General features: G+C 31.7%; 1 long non-coding RNA gene across 1 annotated transcript in view; it reads right to left on the reverse strand.

Moving 5' to 3' along the window:
• Nucleotides 1-15,536, reverse strand: part of LOC148282659 (uncharacterized) — a 163,822-nt gene extending 148,286 nt beyond the window's left edge. The window contains exon 1 of the long non-coding RNA XR_015822032.1: nucleotides 15,084-15,536. This is a non-coding gene — a long non-coding RNA (uncharacterized LOC148282659). The remainder of the gene's footprint in view (nucleotides 1-15,083) is intronic.
• Nucleotides 15,537-15,881: the final 345 nt, after the last annotated feature.

Here is a 15,881-nt window from a genome sequence, read left to right on the forward strand (position 1 = left end):
CTGCTGCGTGTGCCTTGGACAACCAGAAGGACGAATGTATCGGTATTAGAAGATCTCCATATTACAACTCGTCAATCAGTGGTGTGTTTGAAAAGGATACTGTCTTTTTTTGGACATATTGCTAGACGTGAGCCGGACAATCTAGAAAAAGCAATAATGTCTGGCCGAGTTGAAGGTAGGAGAAGCCGGGGTAGAATCCCATATATATGGATTGACCAAATAAAGGTGGCTACGGGGCTAAAATTTTATGAGTCAGTTCTTTGGGCTGAGGGCAGACTGGGGTGGAACAGACTAATCAGAAGTGTTCATGGTAATCACGATTCTCAGCATTGAGGGATCGACTTGGAAGAAGAAAAAGAAGACATAATCGTACAAATTTCGTCAATATTTTTCTTTTGACCATTCATTTTTTTGGTTGGCTGGAGATATTAGTTTTAGCAACAAGCCCGTCAAGCGCGTGTAATTTTTGTACTTTAGGTGATTCTAAACCAAAATATGAAACGAATTATTCATAGATGGCACTTTTATATTTTTTTTTGAAAAATGCTAATTTTACGTTTATTTTCAGTGGAAATTTTTCAAAACTTGGTTTGCGGAAATTTTAAACTATATTGATTGTAACAAATACCATAACAATGTAATTTCAGCCCTTTTCAAAAAATGGTGTACAAAACAAAAAATGACTTATCTTATTTTTTGTTTTGTACACCATTTTTTGAAAAGGGCTGAAATTACATTGTTATGGTATTTGTTACAATCAATATAGTTTAAAATTTCCGCAAACCAAGTTTTGAAAAATTTCCACTGAAAATAAACGTAAAATTAGCATTTTTCAATAAAAATTATAAAAGCACCATCTATGAATAATTCGTTTCATATTTTGGTTTAGAATCACCTTAATGTTTTAAGTAAACAAAGATGACGAACCTTTTATGAAAAGGAAATACTGTTTTCTAGTCATTTACAAGTCTTATGATCTTTCAAAAAAGCTATCTATCTCTTTTTAAATATCTATCAGATGCATGATATTTTTGGAGAATAATTTTGGCACAATTTGGCCTTGGAAAATTATTGGTCGGAAAAATAAATAAGGTATCTAACAAATGCAGTAATATTTGGGATCATTGCCAGTTGGCGTTATACCAACTCTTACAATTTAAAGTACACGTAGTAATTTATTTGCATAACAAGATAAAACAAGACATACATATTTCAGGATCTTTACCCAAGTATTGCTAATATTTTTTTAGGAATGTAGGGTTCATAGCCCATAATCGATGACACACATGAGCTAAAACATTTCACATAAAATAGTGTAAAGACCGATGAAGCAATGTCATCGTTTTCTATAGAATCCAATACAACAAATAATACAACTGTAACAGTATTTCACAGAAAGACGAGAGCATCGTTCTGCAGTACATTAACACCGTCCCTACCATCGAGATATGAACCACAAAGGAACGTGGCCTATAAAGAGACGCGTGGCAACGCCGAGCAGTTGAGTTCAGTCAGTCCAGTTCAATCAGTCACTCGGTTCCAGCATGTAGTTTAAGTGCAGTTACTTTAACACCTCATCACCGTAACACTCACGAGACATAATTCAATATGTATTCGCCATGTATTGAATACGCATTAAACAGCAACTTTGTATCTTTTCTCAATCTTTTACTGGGGTAGGAGCTCCAACCCTCAACAATCAATTCCTACAGGAATAAATTTAAATTAGAAATATTTTTTTTATACAAGAGTGCCTTATTTTGTACAAAAAAATATTAAAAAAAAAACCACTTACATGTAAAATGTAAGTATTTAATATTTTCTGTCTAATAAGGTAGTTTAGGGTTTTTTAATTATTATTTTTTATTTGGTAATAAAAGGCTATTAAAATAAGCCTCTTTTTAAAGTTTCATAATTTTCAAATTACAGCACCCGTGACGTCACGAGTTCAAGTCAATGAGTTTTCCTGACATTGAAAAGGAGAAAACCTGTCAAATCAATCAAAACCACTAAACGTTGAACTCAGAAACCGAAAATCTATCACACCACATAATAACGCTATAATTGATTAATTGATGTTTCAAAGTAGTTTATTTTTATTAAAATCATTGTATATTTTTTTCACACATTTTCGAAAGACTTTGCAGTACAATTAAATGCTTTAATTTTTACCGCGTGTAAGAAAACATATTTTATCTCTAATTTTCCGTAACACTGAACTTCTTATTTCTGTAATTAAACATATATGCATATGGAATTATACCGACGAATATAAACTAATTGCACGTTTTTTAAGCATGCGTCTTTGTTGAATCACCTAATAAAATAAAATAAATTATCAACAATATTTGATTTTGTCCAAATTTTTGTAGACAAGGACTGGATTAAACTCCCTGGGGAGTTTTTAACATTAAAATACTACAACAGAGATGAAGAACATTTTAGAGAAGGTAATATAGAAGCCTAGGCATCTACAGGGCTTATGACCTTAGTCCTTGTCGACAAAAATTAGGACAAACTCAAAATATTATTGAATAATCCACCTGGTCGATGAAGAAGTATAGAAATTGAAAAATTTAATTTTTCAGATATATTCAAAATATATTTTTAAAATATCCACCTCTCCTGGTAGGCTATTCTAGAGAAAAAAATCATATAAATAGTTATTCAAATAATCTATTATATGATAGTCGTCTGCGTCTGTTAAATGAAAGCATAAAAGTCTGACTATTGATTGCCATTAACAAACATTCTGTTCCACGGAAGTATTCATGATTTTTTAAATAAAAAAATAACATTTGCGTTCCTACGACTTTTTTATTAAAAAAAAAATGTTTAGATAATAATCTTAAAATTAAAGTCCTGCTGAATTGTTCTGAATTGTTCGTGTTCTTAGATATCGCTTCGATTGTTTCATACTCAACCTACATTAATAATCATTTTATAAAAAAACATTACATATTGTCCCATATTTTATTATGTTATTACTTAAATATTTACATAAATATTTCAATTTTGGGGGGCACTTTTAACGAGTTGTAAATAACTCAATATTAAAAAACGGGAATAAAGTTGTAGTACAGCGGGTGCGAACCATTGATCCGTGAGCCTACGACGCTAGCCACGGAACCACTACTCGATTAAATTTATCTTCTCCTTTTTTGTGGCTTTTCCACATCGCTACTGTCCTAGCCAGCGTTGTGTTTCATTCGGTGTGAATAATTTATTTTAAATGATAAAATAAAATTTGTAAACGCGTAACTTGGTTTAATATTTGAAACAAGAAGGCATATTGATTTTTCTAAAATTGAGTAGGATTGTGATTATCAGCACGTGTCATGACGTCACAAGAGTACAGACATAAAAATTACAAATATGTATGTATGTATTACATGTGGATACACATAGAATTTAATAGACCTTGGTTGACTCAAGTCACGCGATTTCAACTACCCTAGGTACTGATATACCCACATTTATAAACGAAAAATATATTTTTTGGAATAGCTTGATAAATTTAGTTGGATAATTGAATGTTACAAGGTATTGTTTGACCTAGCAACACAAATAAGAGAATTGAGGTAAATTAAACATTAATCTATTATTATTTGCTCACCTTGTAATGCAGGGGTTAACGTGTTTGACTGTCATGGGAAAAATATACGTTACAATAATTCAACTATACTTTTTTTATTTTTAGGAAAGGAAGTAGGCTAGCTAGCACGCGTGAGCAAGGTATTTTATACGATTCACAAAAACACATTTTTCGTACGTAGATGTTTCAACAATACCTCAAGCAACGCGACGTCCGTCGCTCCAATATTAATTTTAGACTAAAGTTTCAAAGACAAGATTACGTTTGGCAGAAAATAATAATACTCATTTCGTTTCACTCTATGTATCAAATCACGCACGGATACGAGTGTTTAGGTAAATAAATATGACTGTTTTTATAGATGAGACCATTCACGTATCTCTACGATTTTTTTTTCGAGCGAAATTTACCACAAACTTCAGAATCCTTATTAATCAATTGAATAAAATATCGAGAAGAACGCCAGTAATTATGACGCTAGAGTGTTCTTTTAAAAAAATTACAGTCAAATGAACAAAAACCCACAAAAAATACTGGACATAAGCATCATAATCTCAAAATACATTAAGTTGCTAGCATTAGTGCATTTTAAAAAGCTAGTTTTTGCTCTCCAACAAAATGGCCGTTTTATACATACTACAGTGTAGGGAGGTGCCATATATATACATATATTTTTTTTTTTAAATGGTCATGTTTGATATTTCGTTTGCGAACAACCTACATTCATTACAGCATTTTACACGTTTCATCCCCAGAAGACCACAATGCTCAACAACGAAAAGGAAGGTATTTAGTGTCTCGTAGGTTTATAAAAACGTATTTTTACTACCCACCAAATAACACTACAGCAAAATAAAATTTAAAAAAATTCACAAATAAAATTCTAGAGCGTAAATGCACTTAATTCTCCCTTAAAATAAAATTTGTTGTGATTCTCCCGCCAACCCGCCATTTTGTTTCAAACAGATGATGGCGGCCGTGGGGGTGAGTGGGTGGGAGTGATCAGGAAGCTGTGTAGCGGAGCGAGAGAGAATTTATGGGGCGGGGAAAGAGGGGGGCAGTTAACGGCTGGCAACACTGCCGCTGTTGCTAGGCCCGGTAACCGACAGATTATTATTATTGATGCTTATAATAAGTAGGTACTGTTGAAATATTATACTTGCAACACTACAAGTTCTCGATATTGTTATTTTACAACCCGACAAATGGCGATGAGACGCAAAAATATCGAGCTCCTCAATAATTGAATTATGCCCACGTGGAAGGGTATACGTGACTCGATTTTTTTTTAGGGTAATTTAACAAAAACTTCTAGATAAATCTCTATCAAGTCAATTTAATGTTTTTTTTTAATAAAAGCATAATATATTTAATAATAATAATAGTTGGCTGATTTATATAGCGCCATTTTTGTGAAAAATCACTTCAAGGGCGCTTTACAATTGTATACTTACACTTACATTCTAACTAACCTAAACTGACATGTTATATTTAAAATTAAGGGTATGATAAACTAAAGAAGTGAGATTTTAGTTGCGACTGTCGATGATTCGTTAGTTTAAAGGCGATTGGTTCCAGGCAGAGGGGCCAGCAACGGCAAAAGCACGATCTCCAAATCTAATGTTTGGGGAGCGCCGAATTTCGACAAGTTTTCCTCTGCCTGAATCAAATGCTGACCTAAGAGTTGATTTTCTTTGACATGTATTTTCCCTAATACAGAGGCCCGATAGGTATCTTGGAGCCATTTCATGAAGGGATTTGAATACTGTCCAGCAAAGGTGTATTTTATTATCTCCGGGCTTTTTAACCAGTGCAAATCTCGAAAATGTTGTGAGATGAGAGAATATTTTTTTACTCACGTAGTAAGCCTTGCGGCTGCATTGAAAACAGATTAAAGTTTATCAGTTCTGTATAGAAAAATGTTTTTTGTTATTTTTTTTCGTTTGTATGCCCTTCTACTTGGGCACAAGTCAATTATGTAATAATATTTACGTTATATTCATGTATGAATATGTTAGGCTAAAACAAGCATTATCGATCAAATCGGGAAAGGAGTTATGCGTTGGTTTGATAATGATGAATTGATGCGTATATTGGAGAGTGCGAGAAAGATAGAAAAAAACATGGCACGACCAAATCCAACAAATACCTGAGGATGGACATGTCAAAAGTCAGAATACTCGGCGTGTGCACATGAGATGTATGAATGTAAAAAAAAAACGAGATCAGTGTGCAAATACCGAGTGATTTGGCGACATATATTCTCTGCTTACCCCTACGTGGAAACGGCATGACGGTTTGTTGTCTTTGTTGCATATTTAAGTAATTTATTTTTAATTCTTGGGGGAACCCATTTTTAGTTAGTAAAATGAATAAGCAGTGCGGCAAATATTTTAATTTATAACGAATATGAAAATATAAGTTCTTATCTCGTCACCATTCATCAGTTCTTATCTAATAATAAAAACGATAATTTAAACCAAACAATGACAGAAATGATATTGATATTGTTATTCCAACTTACTGGTGTGTTACGTTAAGGCTAAAAAAAAACATTAGTTTTAAAATGGCAAAAACGTATGATTTCCTCATTTTGAGTTCGTTTTACCAGACTACAGCCTTAAGCTCGTTTAAATGTTCGTGGCGAAGTCCCGGTTTTGATTTGAGTGTTTCTACTGCAATATTTCATAGTCCCTAGACTGGTAACGTAAGTGTAACGATAAATTCATATCAAAATGCTCTTCAATTGCACAGTAACCGAAAATCACGGGGAATGCAGGACCTGCCAGTGGAGGCCGCTGTCAATTTTTTTCCCATGTATTTATTTACATACAATTTTAATTACAAAATACACTTTAAAAAATACACTTTAAAATTAATCTATAACATAATTTGGAAAAAATGCCCACAAAGACTTCAGCGTCTCAGCGTGGGCTATTCCTTTTTCAATGATTTAAAATTTTATACCATATAAATATGGTATGACATAACCATGAAGAAAGAAAGAAAAAAAATAACAAATAAGATTAAAATATGCTGATAGAACAAAAGACAGGATTTATTTGCAGTATTTCACTATAAATTGTAATATTTTTTTTAAAAGAAGGTGTCTATCTATTCCTTCCATGCTAACCCAAGACCTCAAACCTACTTCAAACGGTATCAGTGATTTAATGTTTTATAATTCTTTAGGTAGAACATTGAAAGATCTCGGACCAACAGTGCCTCTGTGCGAACTTAGTTCTGCATCCTGGAACTGACAGTACACTATCAGATGTACTGCTAATCCGATTTGGATTATTACTAAATAATTCCCTATTTAAGTGAACATGTTTCAGGCACTGAAATAAATATAATTTTCTAAAATTATACTCTACGTATAGTGCATTACTAGGAAATAGTTAATGTTTTTTGTACATGATCTTAATAATACTTTTCTGTACAATTCCCATTGAGCGACTATGCACGTCCAAGACTCCTCTCCATCCTATTATAACATATATGACTGATATTTATTATTAAATATTATGAAACGAAGCTGTAACTAATTCCTTTCGTAAACTCATTCGTATCGTATGAGAGGAAACGAGAGCGAAATATGGTTTTGATTGTGTTAGAATCAGATGGATATATGACGAAAGAACGAACTTATTAAACGAAATTGTGACATAGTAAGCCTGCTGATAGATCGCGTTTTTTCACACGACAGCTGCCAACAAATACTTTCCGTTTAATATCTAAAGTATTTTTTTATAAATTGTTCTAATATTTTAAAACTCAATCAAAAATAAATCTCGTGTTAGGAATCCACACCGTGTACCATTGAATTAACATGCCTTATATAATTCTAAATAACTGTGCTAAACTAAACTCGAACCGGGATAATCTTCCGACCATTACCGTTAGGTAAGGATGAGGGAATGGTATATTTTTATATTTTATTATTAATAACATTGTACATACATTAATTAAGGACAGAGACACAGTTTATAGCAACACAATCAGGAACGACCCATGCCTGTAAACTTGCCCCGACGCGCTAGAAAATCCGTGTTGAGTTGGGGCACAGACAAATAATGACAGTATCAATTATATTATGAATTCTTCCTAAACATTTCCATTTAGAGGCCATTTTATAAAAGTTAAAATAACTTGTGCTAGAAAAATGGGAATTAAATTGTGCTAAAGTTGGGTTCAAAGCATTCGGGGAGGAAGATACAAGTATGTGTTTTAGTAGGTAATTTTAAAATGCTGATTTTAAAGTTACCCAGTTGTAGTAATTACCCCACGATATCATTACCACTATTTTTAAATGCTTGTAAATTAAAAAAAAAAAGTAATAAAGTTTATATTTGAAGCACTAACTTTGTGGTAATTCATTATAATAAAATAAATAAAACAACTTGGTTTTTAACCACTAACATTTCATTTAAAAAAAAATTCCAACGACCGGTTTCAAAGCAAAATGTCGGTGGAAAAAAAAAAATTAATACAAAGTTAGTGGTTAAAAACAAAGTTGTTTTATTTATTTTATTTTAAAAAATAAGTAATAATTACGCGTAAAATAAAATGTTTGCGATATTTTACAAATTAGTAGTGGTATGTTAAAATGGTAGGTGTATCTGACACATTTTCCAAAACAGACATCTTTACATAAAACGTGCTGGTGTGCTTTTTTTTCATATGACAAGAGAACATATCTCTCATGAGCTTCTTCAAAAATAGCCGCATAAAATGATGGAGTTCGTCTGTTCTTTTCACGCGCTGTGGCAGAAGTAATTATTTGGAATTTGGACAAACTCAAATATTGTAATTTGCTTATACTGTACAATTTGGAAAATGACAGATAGACCTTTTTGCCATCCCACTACCGAAATAATATGTGTATATATGAATATGTATAAAAAATGTTCTTTTGTAATCAAGCATCTTCAAAATGCATGTTTTTAAAAAAATAAGTTATTAGCTTCAAAACAAATGTTTAAATAACAAAAAGCGCTTTTGTTTCTTCAGAAATCATTCGAAACAGATTTACTGATTGAAATAGTAAAAAAAAATTACGAAATAGTCTCGGCCTCGTAGTGTAGTGGTCAGCGCGTTTGCCTGCCATGCAAGAGGTCTCAGATTCGATTCCCGACATCGCTGATGTGAAATATTGATTTAAAACCTAAAGCGCAAAACTGATCAATCTTACTTGATAAAACAATTATCAAGATACGCTGCGATTGGTGTACCAATGCAGTGCCCTATGCGCCATTAGGTGTGGAAAGGGAATGAAAATGAAGAAGAAGAAATACGAAATAAAACCAACTAAACCATTACTTTAGAATTACTCTGACTAATAGTCTTGTGTCAAAAAATCAATGTTCTGTTAGGTACCAGATATCTTTTAAAGAGAAATATTCCTTATTAATTTTAATTATATTTTTGCACCAAATCATTTTTAACGAGTACTTGCAAATTATTGGGACCAAGCTATGATAGAGCGGGATTTGAACCGGAGATATTTGATTTGCGAGTTTACGACATTACCACAACCCATTAAAGTTATCTCAACTCAATTTATTAGTGCATGGCAACAACAAAACAAAACTTATACTTAGTATTTTTTTAAAAAAACGACCTTTAGTTAATAGTAATATTTTGAATTGCGAGCATTTTGTTTCTAATTTATTAATTTTAACAAACCTTACAAATAACTTCATTACACTGAGGTATAATTATTTTTTATGGAAATCAGTCTTTTTTATAAACACAAGGTTTTTTTAATGTTTTTTCTTCATATATCCTATGTTTTTTTCTTCTCATGTACTCGTATTTAAAATTACATAAACTCTTATAAATAAACAACTACAACAGTGTAAGTCACTCTCCAATCACAAAAGTTAGTCTCTTTTTTGGCAATTACAGTGATAACATTTACTAGATTTGTAAAAGTAGATATGTATAGAATTTAAAAAAACATGTACCTTTTATGAAATTTATTCATAAAAAAGTATAAATATGCTGTATAATTTTTATGTTAATTTTTAAAAATATAAATCTTGTATAATTTTTGGTTTAATTTTTTTTTTTTTTTAATCTTGGGTATAAGGTAATTCATGTTTAAAAGAAATATGTACTAAGCCAAATATGTTGATATTATAAATGTTTGTAAAAGGCAGATTTGCCGTTTATGTTTATAAAATAAATAAATCCCTAAGTTCCACAGTTATGGTCAAAATAGTTTTGTCTTCAAAGGTGTCAAAAATTACAATAATCTCCCCAATGAATGAAAAACTATTAAAACTAATATATCAATAAATAAATTCAAAGTAAATTTAAAGAAATTTTTTAAACAAGTGAAAAAACTGCTTACAATTTTAATTAGTATGAATGTATTATTATTTTCTGTTTTATCATTTATGTCCTATAAGTTTTTTTTTCTTATTTAATCGCATATTCAAAATGAGAAAAATTCTAATAAATAAATAACTATAACAGTGTAAGTCACTCTCCAAGCACAAGAGTAAGTCTCTTTTTTTGGAGAGTTACAGTGATAACATTTACTAGATGTGTAAAAGTAGAGATGTATAGAATTTTAAAAAAACATGTACCTTTTATGAAATTTATTAATAATAAATAGATACAAGAAAACAATTAAAAACAGTAAGGCCAATTACAGATGTCATATAAAATTATTATGAATACAAAAGGAGAGGGGAAAAAATAAATACTTACAAAATAAAATATAAAAAAATTAAATAAAAAAAAGTACCTACATAAAAGGGATAAGACATGGTATAGTCCAAACTTTACTTTTCTCCCTCTCTTTCTGCTTGCATGAACATTTATATTTATTACTAAAAATTCACAACCAACAATAATTCAAGATATCAGATACAGGTAGTAGATGTATGTAAAAGTAAAAGTTAAAAGTTACGCAGGAGATAAATTTAAAATGGCTTTGACAGATCTGATAAAACTATAGTATTCTCAGTGAAATATGTTGATGCTACTTATACTGTCATTATAGGTAGTTCGTATTCTTCAAAGAGTGCCATTTTTCATATAATTAGCCTATGAGCGCGGAATGTCGAAGAGTACAGATTGTAGGACAGGGACACGATATGAAATGCTTCTAACAATGTCTGGGCTATCGATTAGGTTTTAAAGAGAAACATATAGCCTAATCGATAAAGTTTTATTGAGAAAGCTCATATTATCCAGTATGATACGCCGAGTTGCGAGATTTTAAGTTTTATGAAAATGAGTGGACTCAATCCTACCTGAAAAAGTAACTTTATTTTTAAAATCTAATTTTCTAAGAAAACAGTTTTAAAAACGTTCAATACGATTTTTATAAATATGATATTGAAGATTCCATATCTGAGAAAAATTCTAGGACACTACGTAGATTTTATATGCTTTTTCTACAGTGCTTAAATGTTTTTTTTTACGTAAGTTTACTGTTAAGTAAAACACCATGGTCAGGGACTTCCCAAAAAAAATACAATCAACTCGTCGATTTTTTCAAATAATAAAAAAAGGAAATATTTGCGTTATTATTATTAACCCAAATATTTAGATTTTTGGGGCCATTTTCAACGAGTTTTAAATAACTTACTATTATAAAATGGGAATCAAGTTGGGGTAGAGTGGGGTTCGAACCTCGGATCTCTGATCCGTGAGTCCAAAACACTAACCACGGGACCACAACCCGATTCAGAAATTAGTGAACCGATTTTACATGAATAGTTTATTATTTTAGAACGATTGCGGTAAAAAAAAATTGCCGACACTTTTTGATGTTAATAGACAATCTGTTTTTAATACAGTGTGTGTTTAATCTATTAAGGTCCTCTTGAAGATTTATACTATCTTGATTATCATTAATAGGTAAGTATACTTTCATATCATTAGCAAAAAGACTGGTAGTGGACTAAATAGGGATGATGCTTCATAGAACGATAGTCTAAATTGATGTTCTGAAAAATGAGCGTTGTCGCGTCAACGTTGCAGTGCAAAACGCTTAAAAAAGATGAGTGTCTATACCAGTTTACTAGGAATTCAAAGCTGTATGTCGCGCTTTTTTACGCTGCTTCAAATTTACCGACTGCAAGTTAAGTTCCAAAACTTAAGTTGAATGGAACATAAGACGGATGATTAGTGCTCCATCTAGTGTATACCAGTGGCAAATGGAGATTTTATTTACAGGAAATATATGCCTACATAGAAGGTACTTAATTTTTTATATATATATTTATATATGTAATTTTTTTTTTTTTTTTAATTTTTGTTTTATTTTTGTTTAATTTTATTTAGTACTTACTATTATTTGGCATATAATTTATTGCTCCTATTTCTTATATTTCTGACTATAGTATTGAGTGAGTTTCTAGAATACATATCTCAATTATTATTTCAAGTATGCTTTTATGTATATATTCTTTTTCTGTTGATTTAAATGATACTCTTATTTTTTTTTTATACTACTATATTTTACTATTATTTTGTTGATTTTATTGATACCACTATTTTGTATATTTGATTATCTGTGATTCTTAATTTGTATAATTTTATATTTTAAAAATTATTTATTTTTCGCATTGTATTCTTTGGAATTTGATTATTTATTACATTTATCTTTTTTTCTAGATTCTATGTCATAATAATTTTATCTATTTAATTTTACTATGTATTTTTATTGTTATTTATTGCGGCTTGACACGGGCATAGCCTAAAAAGCCTTAATAAGTTCATAAATATTTAATTTTAAATAAATAAATATAATGTAAGTAAAATGTACTATAAATTGATATTTTTCTGTGGTTCTGTGTGATACAACAACTCTCATCCATGAAATCAACTCAAACGATGTAACTTTGTGATATATTATATAGATATATTATCCATTACTTTCATAGATAACTCATTAAAAAATAAATAAAAATGAGCACTATGAATTCAGTCGATATTTAGTATTTAATTTAATATGTCAACTGGCCGAATTGTTCTAGAAATTAATAGTGCTAAAAACGGCCGCGTCAAGCGCCATATGTCCTGCAATATGACGCATGAAAGTAATTATGGTCTTATGTCAAAAGTACCATCTCAAAGAAAAATAGACCTTAAGAAATAATGTTTGAAATACTGTTTTCCAAATCAAGAATCTTCAAATAATTTGTGTAATCGGCAAGTTTAATCTAGGAGAAAAAACCCGCACTGGGGTTAGACATTTAAAATATAGTATACATACTTATTTGTATGAAAAAATAAGCTGGAAAAATCGGCTAGTTTCTTGGCTCACCGCAAGCGCGCTTTATTAATATTCATATTAGGATAAAAATACGAACGGTGGAAATGATTTAAAATAAATGTTAATTATTTATTTGTTTTTCTGTAAATAAAGTAAAAATAAAACCTTATTATGGTTAGTCAAATATAATGGTAAACTGCGCATAATCGCTTTTATACACGGTTCGCCCCTGGTGTATACATATATATCAATGGTTCATTATAATTTATGAGCTTAGACAATACCCTGTCTGCGTAATCTATAAGTGTGAAAGCACTACAATTAATAATAATAGCCATAACTCATCAAATGATTGGTTCGATTAATAAAATTCTAAAAATAATTTAATAACCTAACTCGTAAAATGATTTGGTAGAATCTCATACACACCAATAAGATATCGGCTATTTTACTTCACAAAAAATAATAAATCTGCATTTCCTTCTGAAATACTTTTTTTAAACTTTTAATAACTCCCTAATGGGTGGAATCCAGTCATTGTATTTGGACATATTTAAAATATTATCGATTAAACCAACCGTTCAAAGAAAGAGAATAGAAATTAAATGAGTATTTTCAGGCATTGCATTGTCTCGCAGAAGAGGAATTCAGCCAGGTAAATTATACCCACATCAAAAAAAGTTTCGACTCTTTTACTTCATAAAAGACAACAGTGAAAACATTCCTGAAACATACTCGAAAGTCGTTTTAAAGACCCAGGGTCTTCCTATTGATTTCGCTCATACTATAAATATATATTTTTTTGTTAATAAACGAGTCACTTATAAAAATTTCCATTCAATAAAAATTAAAATCAAATGTCTCATAATTGTGTTCTAATATTATTCAATACAATCAAGGTGTATAGTGGGTTTTGCATATTAGTTTCAATGGTGGTTCAAACGTACAGGGCACATGAGGTGATTTTCACGAAAATGGCCGTATTAAAATATAATGTCGAGAATACCATCTGAAAACGTTAAAAACCTTACGTAGGGTACTGCGTTAGTTAAAAAAAATTGTATTGTGTTCGAAAACTTTATTTTACGATAATATAAACAAAGGCTATTAAAGGTTTAAATGGACGGGAATATTTTTATTTTACCCGATTACCTTAACTTGGCTTAACAATTATGATTAACCGTGTCTCTATATAGATATATGTAGATTACCTATAGCTAATAGCTAGGTACTGGATTACATGTTCAAATACACACACAGATACATTGTTTATATTTATGAATGTGTATTAAATCGACCTTGGCAGATTCGCGAAATTCACGCCTATTTTTCAAAAGTTCGTTTTCATGAAAATGTACAATTTAAAAAGATGTTTAATTTTAAAATAGTATTTCTATACGGAAAATAATTTTTAAAATACAAATGGATAAATATACTATGTTCAAAAACTTATAAAAAAAAATGTTTTCTTATAACTGTGTAGGTATTTGACAGTTTTTTTCTCCATGGAAATTACTGAAAACTTGCGAAAATCATTCAGATCAATTTTGAAAAAAGAAAACAATTGATTGCGACGTTACGTCAAATTTTCAAAATGGCTTCGGTCCGGTAAACTTAAATAATATATTCGGAACATGTTCCCTCAAATATTAATAAATTGGAATGAGTTTATCGTCAGGTGGAACTGATGATGTAATTATTATTACGAAAGGCCGAAAATACAAGGTAGGCAACGCCGCTATCAGCCATTTTGTGAGCCAGGCACATGAAAAACTAGGGACAAAACAATACATTCTCGTACTGCCACAAAAACACTTCATGACTAATGTTTGCTTTATAACGTCATCACCGTTCGATATGCCAGCGACTTCAATTTCTCTGAAATTTGCATCATTACGTGTTTCCCGGCTGCAACGTAGAATACATTTGTACCGTTAACAATTGCAAAAATATGTTCGAAATTAATATCACGCTCGTTGTAAAGAACGAGAGAAAATATTTTTTTTCAATAAGACGAAAACAAACAACCTGGTATTGATTGAAAGTTTTTAGCAACTGCGTATTATGTCAAATTACCGAGTTGTTTACGTTGTCCCGTGACGCATTTTATCTTTTCCCGCCCACTCGAAGATAACCGAAGACAATAATATTTGTACAATATGCAAGCCGAATAATATTTTCTTCTAATATTGAATAAATGGAGTGAGATTGTGCAAGTTTTGAAAATATTTGAATATTTAATGAACTTACATGACGCTCACGGCGGACGGCGGATGACGGACGCTGGCTGCGGGCGATGGATGAGATGCGCTTCTAGGCTCGAAATGAAAATAACGACCGCGTTGCTAACTGCCGCTAGGCTGTAGGTAGGACGTACCTCACATTCGTCTATGTCAATAGACAGAATAATAATTGGTTCACGGGAAAGCGCGTACGCCGCGTAATTTCACATTTCACATTGTTTACAAAATTCGCCGGATTATGTAACACGGGATGGAAGCCGGATGGCGGATGGCGGAGCACGTCTTGTCGCGAGGAGCGCAGGGACCATTTTGAATTCGCGAGCCGCGCCATATTGCCCGCCATTAGCCGTTCGCTGTTCCTCTTCACTCTTCGTGTATGCGGAACTGAAGAGCCGAGTGTCGAGCAGCCGAGCCGAGGCGCTATTGGTCGGCGTTCGAGATTCGAGCTCCGTCGTTCTGCAATGCGGCGTGCGCAATCGCACTGAGTCGTGACCTTGGCATTGAACTTGGCAGTGAGAAGAGCTAGGAACGATTTATACGCGCGTGTATGGGCCAAGGTGTACATGGGTGAGTGCATACAGGGCGCGCGTGTGTGCGTCTCCCGTGTACGTACACTGCCGTCACAACGTGTTGGTAACGAGTAACGAAAACGAGGGACCGCATACCATGATAATATTCAGCTGTTGACGCTCTGGTTTCGAACATAGCTCGTTCATTTACATGCAAAACCTTACGTTTACATTCTACATAGGTTTTCACCGCGAAAATTTGTAGGAAAATACATCATGAGCGCAATAAAACCATC

This window comes from Micrasema longulum, unplaced genomic scaffold, assembly GCF_059751315.1.
Source record: "Micrasema longulum isolate JH-2025_06_02 unplaced genomic scaffold, ASM5975131v1 h1tg000306l, whole genome shotgun sequence".
Lineage (NCBI taxonomy): Eukaryota > Metazoa > Arthropoda > Insecta > Trichoptera > Brachycentridae > Micrasema > Micrasema longulum.